Genomic DNA, 9,316 nt, shown 5'->3' with positions numbered 1-9,316 from the left:
TATGCTGCTGCTTCCCACTAGCTAACTATTTTACATTCAGTAGTGTATATATGTCCATGCTACTCTCACTTCGCCCCAGCTTCCCCCTCCCACCCCGTGTCCTCAAGTCCATTCTCTATGTCTACCTCTTTATTCCTGCCCTGCAACTAGGTTCATCAGTACCATTTTTATTTTCTGACTTACTTCACTCTGTATGACAGACTCTAGGTCCATCCACCTCACTACAAATAACTCAATTTTGTTTCTTTTTATGGCTGAGTAATATTCCATTGTATATTTGTGCCACATCTTCTTTATCCATTCATCTGTCAATGGACATTTAGGTTGGTTCTATGTCCTGGCTATTGTAAATAGTACTGCAATGAACTTTGTGGTACATGTCTCTTTTTGAATTATGGTTTTCTTAGGGTATATGCCCAGTAGTGGGACTGGTGGGTCATATGGTAGTTCTATTTTGAATGTTTTGAGGAATCTCCATTCTGTTTTCCATAGTGGTTGTATCAATTTACATTCCCACCAACAATGCAGGAGGGTTCCCTTTTTACCACACCCTTTCCAACATCTATCGTTCCCAGATTTTTTGATAATAAAAAGTATGGAATGCTCCACGAATTTGCATGTCATCCTTGCTCAGGGGCCATGCTAATCTTCTCTGTATCGTTCCCATTTTAGTACATGTGCTGCTGAAGAGAGCATGCTCATTTCTTTTTATGACTGAATAATATTACATTGTATAGATGTACCATAGTTTGTTTATCCATTCACTTATTGAAGACATATTGGTTGCTTCCAGGTTTTGGTGATTATAAATAAAGCTGATATAAACATTCATGCACAGATTTTTGTGCAGACATACATTTTTAACTCAATTGGGTAACTAGGAGCACAGTTGCTGGATTGTAAGGTAAGATTATGCTCAGCTTAGTAAGAAATTGTCTTCCAAAATGATTGTACCCATTTTGCAGTCCCACCAGCAATGGATGAGAGTTCTTGTTGCTCCACATCCTCACCAGCATTTGGGATTATCAGCCTTTTGGGTTTTTTTTTTTAAGTTTTAGCCATTTTAATGGGTGTGTAGTATTGTTTTAGTTTGCAATTCCCTAATGACTTATGATGTTGAGCATCTTTTCATTTGCTTATTTGCCATCTGTATATCTTCTTGGGTGAAGTTTCTGTTTAGATCTTTCACACATTCTAAAAGTCCGGTTGTTTGTTTCCTTATTTTTGAGTTTAGAAAGTTTTCTGCATGTTTTGAATACAAGTTCTTATTTGGATATGTGTTTTACAAATATTTTCTCCAAGTTTTGGCTTGCCTCTTCACCGAAAAAATTTTTAAACTAAGTTTTTAATGTCAATAATTTAAAGTAACTACTATGAAAAGAAATCAATAGCTTCCAAATTTGTATAGAAATTAAAAAAGCATTAGAAAGCATTAAAAATCTATAAATGAAGAATATTAAAGATGCAAACACAACATGGTAATTGGAAAGTGAAAGATAGAAAACAGAGATACGGACAAATATATCAATCATAACAAGTGTAAGCATATTAAACTCTCCTATTAAAATACCTCTGGTATCAAACTGGACTAAAATATGTTACTATTAACAGAACATACAGAAGAGTTGATAATTAAGAAATGAAAAAATAAATGAGTAAGTACTCTGAAGATAATAGATAGAAAGTTATTTTAGCTATGTTAATATCAGACAAAATATAATTTATTTATTTATTTATTTAACTTTTATATTTTAATTAATTAATTTTTTTTGGCTGTGTTGGGTCCTCGTTGCTGCGCGCAGGCTTTCTCTAGCTGTGGTGAGCAGGAGCTACTCTTCGCTGTGATGCACGGGCTTCTCATTGTGGTGGCTTCCCTAGTTGCAGAGCACGGGCTCTAGGTGCACGGGCTTCAGTAGTTGTGGCACACAGGCTCAGTAGCTGTGGCTCACGGGTTCTAGAGCACAGCCTCAGTAGTTGTGGCATACGGGCTTAGTTGCTCCGCGACATGTGGGATCTTCCCGGACCAGGGGTCGAACCCATGTCCCCTGCATTGGCAGGTGAACTCTTAACCACTGCACCACCAGGGAAGTCCCCAAGATAGAATTTAGAATGTATTCCTGGAATGAAAGGATGATTCACCACCAGAAAAATATATCATAACACAACACATCAAATTTATAGATTAAGGAAAAAAATGCTTAATTATATCAATAGATACATAAGCATTTGACAAAATTCAACATTTAGGTATAGTCAAGTAATGTTGCTATGCCACAGTTAAAATCAATTAACTAGAGTTGAAAGCAATCCAACATAGATATATTTTGAAAATGTAATGTTGGACAAAAATGTTATAAAATAACATCTATTATATGATATAATTTGTATAAAGTTTAACTACTTTCCAAAGCAATATCATGTTGTATATGGATATAAAATCTATTATATTGAAAAATAGAATATCTTCAGGAAAGTTAAACACTAAACTTATAATAGTGATTACCTCTTGGGAGGGGAGAGTACCCTCTTGGGAGGGTTTCAACTTTATTTGTGATATATACAATTAAAATCAGAAGCAAAACAATACACATTTATTGAATTTTACCTTTGGAAGACATTTTCTAGGCACGGAAAATATTGGGATGAGTGAGTCATGATCTCTGCTTTCAAAATACTCTCATTTCAGGAGATGGGACATAATTGTATCTAACATAAATTTTATAAGGCCCTTATTGGTTCTCATGTGAATTGCCACAACAGTAATTCTACTAAATGCTTCATACATGTTGGCTATTATTATTACTGTTAAGAGAACTGGATAATTCATATGGACATTGTTAATAACAACTGCACATACAACATGAGCTTATTGCTTATATTAGGAGAAAAAATGTAAATCTTAAGTCTATTTCCTAGTAAAAGGTAGTAGGTTGTATATTGTGCTTTATGAGACCGTCAATCACTAGATTAATAGACTATATTAATCTTCCCCACCCCCTCTTTTAATCTAGGCAAATGGCTCCAGTATTCAGCACAATAAGTTACACTAGTGAAATCAGCCTATAATTGGCTTGTTACTGTAAGAGAATTAAGTTGAGAACCATGGAAGAAGGTAGGATAGATACGGAGCTAGGAACAGAATCCAGAAGGCAGAGATAGGGACAGAGTCAAAGGATGTCCAGACCTGGAAGAGACTCCCAATCCACAGGACTGGAAGTAAAAATAAAGACAAAAATTGTTCTAAATCTTTTCTTCATGTCACTTGCAAAAAAAAAAAATCTTTTTATTTAGGGAAACAAAATTCTTTATCATGGTTAATTTCTCCAAATTATAAAATGTTTCTCAGAAACAACATGAAATACATTTAGATATTTTTCTATACATTTACAAAACTCTTCAAAGCCATTTACAGCCCTTAAAATTATTGGCTCCATTTACACTTCCTGTTCTGTAAATGAACCTGAAACAATAAAGAGTTTTATGGTTCTGAATGTATTTAGTAAAACAGTTTCCCCCAAACAACATACACCTCATGCCTAATACTCAAATTTATTTTGTGTCTAATCTACTCAAAATGAAACGTAAAGGTGCAGTGAAAACCCAGGAAGTAATATAAATACACAAAGAGTAGAAGGATCATCCATGATATATTTTCTTGTGTTGCATCAAAATTCAATATATGTGAACAGAGAAGTTAGATGTAATTTCCTTTTGAAAAATAATTAATAATTAAAGTGAATTTTAAAGTATGTTTTATTCAATTACCTCTGGAATTTTCAACGAAGGTATATGTTTATAATAATAAGCAGGAAAAACCTGAAGGCAAATATTTCACTTTTTGTAGTTCCAAGGTATGCTTTTTAACTATAGAAGATGATTATACCTTTTAACCACAGAAGAAATTTCAAGAAAATTGTGTATGTAATATAGATTAAAGAATAGCATAAGATCCATAGTAAAAATCCTTTCAGCAAGCATCAGATATTTGAAGAAGTCTAATTGACATTTTTGTGCATTTTTCTTTTTAAGGTAGTGACATAGGTACATAAGACTGTGCAATAATAAGGAGCTTTAGTTGCTCTTAAAATAAAAATTATCAAATGCACGTTTCTTATGTATTTGGAATGCCTTAAAAATCCATATCTGAACTTGAATGAGGGATTACAGAATTTGGGATTGTTTGGCCTGGATATTAGAAGGATAAAGGGTTATTATGAGAACATTCTTCATTTTTACCTGAGGACAAGGCAAGAGGAAATTAGCTTAAATTGTTTTAAAAGAGGCTGAGTCAACATGACTAAATTCAAGATCATTTTGACTGAGTTGACCAGTTAACAGGGTTCCACTTAAATGACTGATTGGATCAATTCAGCAAACAATCCATTAGCCAGTTATTTTGGCAAAGAATGAAAATGCAAAGCCTTTGATTAGAAGGAAGTACTCCTTTAATTAAACATTAGGGTATAAATTCAAGTAAGATTATAGACTCTATCCCTAAAGGTCTTTCAAATTAAAGTAGACAGCTATACAGATTGAATGGTTTAATCAGTCAATGAATATTTATTTAGTACCTACTTAGTTCCTAACACTAAACTATTCAAAACAAGGGCCTAGATAAGAGAATCAACTGAAATAACTTACAGTCTGTTATGAGGTTGAATTTTGTCCCCCCAAAAGATATAATGAAATTCTAATCCTCAGTACCTATGAATGTGACCTTATTTAGAAACAAGGCCTTTGCAGATCTAATTAGGTTAAGAGGAGATCATTAGGATGGGCCCCAAATCCAATACAATTGGTGTCTTTATAAGAATAGAAGACAGAGAGATGAGGAGGGAGATGGCCATGTGAAGACAGAGAGGAAGAAGGCCATGTGAAGATCAAGATAGAGGGTGGAGTGATGCATCTACAAGCCACAGAATGCCGAAGATTATCGGCAACTGGCAGGAACAATGAGATTGACGTGGAAAATGTTCTTAGAGCTTTCAGAAAGAACCAAGTCTGCTGACACTTTGATTTCAAATTTCTAGCCTCCAGACTGTGAGACAATAAATTTCTGTTGTTTTAAGCCACTGAGTCTGTGATATTCTGTTATGGCAGCCTTAGGAATACATAATGATTAAATTATTTTTTCTCACTTTGTACATTAAAATACAGTATGATCTTTTATAAGCCATCAACTCATTCTTTTTTTAAAATGGATTTTAAAAAACAGCCTTATTAGCATATAATTCACATACCTGATAATCTACTCATTTAAAGTGCACAGTTAGTAAACATTAGACTGGAAATTGTAAGACTCCTAGAAGAAAACACAGGGAAAAATTTCTTGACATTGGTCTGAGTGACGATTTTTTGGATATGATCAAAAAAGCACAGGCAACAAAAGTAAAAATAGAGAAATGGAATTGCATCAAACTGAAAAGCTTTTTCACAGAAAAAGAAACAATCAAGAGAGTGAAGAGACAATCTAAGGAATGGGAGAAAATATTTTCAAACTGTATATCTGATAAGGAGTTAATATCCAAAATATATAAGGAACTAAAACAACTCAATAGGAAGAAAAATGATCCGATTAAAAAATGAGCAAAGGAACTGAATAGGCATTTCTCAAAAGAAGATATATAAAAGACCAACAGATGTATAGGAAGGTGCTCAACATCACTAATCATCAGGGAAAGGCAAATCAAAATCACAATGAGGTATCAGCTCATGCCTGTTAAAATGGCTTTTATCAAAAGAATAAAACAGGGACTTCCCTGGTGGCACAGTGGTTAAGAATCTGCCTGCCAATGCAGGGGACACGGGTTCAATCCCTGGTCCGGGAAGTTCTCACATGCTGCAGAGCAACTAAGCCTGTGCACCACAACTACTGAGCCTGTGCTCTAGAGCCCATGATAACTGAGCCCGTGTGCCACAACTACTGAAGCCCACGTGCCTAGAGCCTGTGCTCCGCAGCAAGGAAAGCCACCACAACGAGAAGCCTGCACACCGCAATGAAGAGTAGCCCACGCTCGCTGCAAATATAGAAAGCCTGTGCTCAGCAACAAAGACCCAACACAGCCAATAAATTAATTAATTAATTTTTAAAAAAGACAAAAAAAATTAAAAACCCAAAAAACAAAATTGCAAAAAAAAACCACAAAAAACGAATAAAATATAACAGGTGCTAGTGAGAATGTGGAGGAGAACACTTGTACACTTTTGGTAGGAATATAAATTGGTACAGTCATTTTGGAAAATCATATGGAAGTTTCTCAAAAAAATTAAGAATAGAATTACCATATGATCCAACAACCCCACTTCTCTGTATATACCCAAAGATTAATGAAATCAGTAATTGGAAGAGAAATCTGCACTCCCATGTTCACTGCAGTATCATGCATAATACACAAGATGAGGAGTCAAACTAAGTGCCTGTCGACATACAAAAGATAAAGAAAATAAAGTATGTACACACAATGGAATATCATGCAGCCTTAAAAAAGAAGGAAATCTTGCCATTTGCAACAATATGGATGACCCTAGAGAATATTATGCTAAGTGAAATAATCCAGGCAAAGAAGGAAAAATACTGCATGGTTTCACTTATATGTGAAATCTAAAACAGTTGAATTCATAGAAGCAGAGAATAGAATGGTGTTTGCCAGGGGTCAGAAGGTGGAAAATGGAGAAAAGTTGGTCAAGGAATATAAAGTTTCAGTTATGTAAGATGAATAAATTCTGGAGATCTAATGTACAGCATAATGACTATACTTAATGATACTATACTGTATACTTGAAATTTGCTGAGAGTAGATTTTTTTTTAACTTTTAATTTTATATTGGAGTATATTTGATTAGCAATGTTGTGTTGGTTTCAGTTGTACAACAAAGTGATTCAGTTATACATATACATGTATCTGTTCTTTTTCAAATTCTTTTCCCGATTAGGTTGCTACATAATATTAAGCGGAGTTTCCTGTGCTATACAGTAGGTCCTTGTTGGTTATCCATTTTAAATATAGCAGTGTGTACGTGTCAATCCCAAACTCCCTAACTATCCCTCCCCTCCACCCTTCCCCCCGTGGTAACCATAAGTTCCTGCTGAGAGTAGATCTTAACTGTTCTTACAAAAAATAAAACAACAGGTTAGCTGTGTGAAGTGATGGATATGTTAATTAACTTGATTGTGGTAATCATTTCACAATGTATGTGTATATTAAAACATCATGCAGTATACCTTAAAAAAGTGTAGAGTTAAGCAGATTTTAGTATATTGACAGAATTGTGCAACTATCACCACAATATAATTTTAGAACATTTTCAACATCCCACTGGCTTCTGAGTTCCCTCTTTTCCAGATCCTGGAAAACCCAAATCTACTTTCTGTCCCTATGGATTTACCTATTCTGGAAATTTTATTTCAGTGGAATCATATAATATGTGGTCTTTCATGACTGGCTTCTTCTAATTATTATAATGTTTTCAAGATTTATCCATGTTGTAGCATGTATCAGTGCTTCATTTTTTTATTGCTAAATAATATTCTATTGTATGGACATAACACTTTTGTTTATTCATTCATCAATTAATGGACATTTAGGCTTTTCCACCTTTGATCTATTGTGAATAATGCTGGTATGAACATTTGTACAAGTTTTTACGTGAACATTTTTTCTTTTCTTTTGGGTATATACCTAGGAATGGAATTGCTGGATTATATGGTAATTCTTTGTTCAACATCTTGAAGAAGTGCAAACTGTTTTCCAAAGTGTAATTTTACATTCCCTTCAGTAAAGTATGGGGTGTCCAATGTCTCCACATCTTCACCAATACTTCTTATCATCTGGTTTCTAAAAAATTATAACTACCCTAGTGGGTGTGGTTTTGAGTTACCTTTCCCTAATGACTAATATTGAAAATCTTGTGCTTACTGGCCATTTGCTTGTCTTTTTTTGAGAAATGTCTATTCAAGTCCTTTGCCCAAATGGAAACTGAGTTGTTTTTCTATTGTTGAGTTGTAAGAGTTTTTACATATCCTGAATAGACATCCCTTGTCAGATGCATGATTTGTATTTTGAAACTGAGTTGTCTTTCTATTGTCAAGTTGTAAGAGTTTTTACATATCCTGGATAGAAGTCCCTTGTCAGATGCATGATTTGCAAATGTTTTTTTCTCATTCTGTGGGAAGTCTTTTCACTTTTTGCTTGGTATCCTTTACAACACAAGTTTTTAAATTTGATGAGTACAATTTATGTATATTTTTCTTTTGTTACTTGTGCTTTGGTGTTTTAACTAAGAAACCATTCCCTAACCCAAGGTCACATACCACATGCTTATTTTCTTACGAGTTGTATAATTTTAGTTATTACATTCAGTTCTCTGATCTATTTTGAGTTAATTTTTATGTATGGTGGGATGTAGGGGTTCAATTTCATCCTTTTGCATGTGGATACCCAGTTGTCTTAGTTGAAGATATTATTCTTTCCTTCATTGAATTGTTCTGTCATCCTTGTCAAAAATCAATTGACCAGGGCTTCCCTGGTGGTGCAGTGGTTGAGAGTCCGCCTGCTGATGCAAGGCACACGGGTTCGTTCCCCGGTCTGGGAGGATCCCACATGCCGCGGAGCGGCTGGGCCCGTGAGCTATGGCCACTGAGCCTGCGCGTCCGGAGCCTGTGCTCCGCAACGGGAGAGGCCACAGCAGTGAGAGGCCCGCGTACCGCAAAAAAAAAAAAAAAAATCAATTGACCATAAATGTAAGGATTTATTTTTGGACTCAATTCCATTCCCCTGAACTATATGTCTATACGTATATGCTAGCACCACACAGTCTTATAGGGCGCTGCCCAGGGAGCACATGCACTTACTCAAAAGTTGAAGCAGATCCTAATATGCCCACAGCTAAGGCTGTTAAAGAACTGCATTCCTTGCAGCTGGCAGGTCCATGACTGTCATACTCCATTTTATAGATAAGCAAAGTGAGACTTAGAAAAGTAAAATGCTAGTCAAATATCACACATAAACCTTAGATTTGAACTCAGTCCTTCTGAATCTAGAGACTATATTTTGACTTGTTATGTAATATTACCCCTCTTCTCATGTTTTATCAAATGTGTGGGCTGCACATGTTAATATGTACAGGTACATATTAAGTTTTCAATAAATATCCATTGATTAAATGATTATTTTTGAAAACCACCACCATTTTTTCAGTTACCCAATCCAGTAACCTGGATTTATCCTCAATTTCCCCTTTCCCCCTTTCTTTTTCTGTCTTCAAATGGTGACCCATTCCTGTCTATTACAACTTAACACTTTTACAATTCATTCAT

At 34.9% G+C, this 9,316-nt stretch overlaps 1 non-coding gene across 1 annotated transcript; it reads right to left on the bottom strand.

Annotated features, from left to right (window-relative positions):
- Positions 1–589: 589 nt before the first annotated feature.
- Positions 590–696, bottom strand: LOC114895712. Its single transcript, XR_003793614.1, has one exon. It is a non-coding gene; the product is annotated as a U6 spliceosomal RNA (small nuclear RNA).
- Positions 697–9,316: the final 8,620 nt, after the last annotated feature.

The sequence above is a fragment of the Monodon monoceros genome, unplaced genomic scaffold (genome assembly GCF_005190385.1).
Source record: "Monodon monoceros isolate NGI ecotype Baffin Bay Population unplaced genomic scaffold, NGI_Narwhal_1 Super_Scaffold_14, whole genome shotgun sequence".
Lineage (NCBI taxonomy): Eukaryota > Metazoa > Chordata > Mammalia > Artiodactyla > Monodontidae > Monodon > Monodon monoceros.
This window is presented reverse-complemented; position numbering and strand designations above follow the sequence as displayed.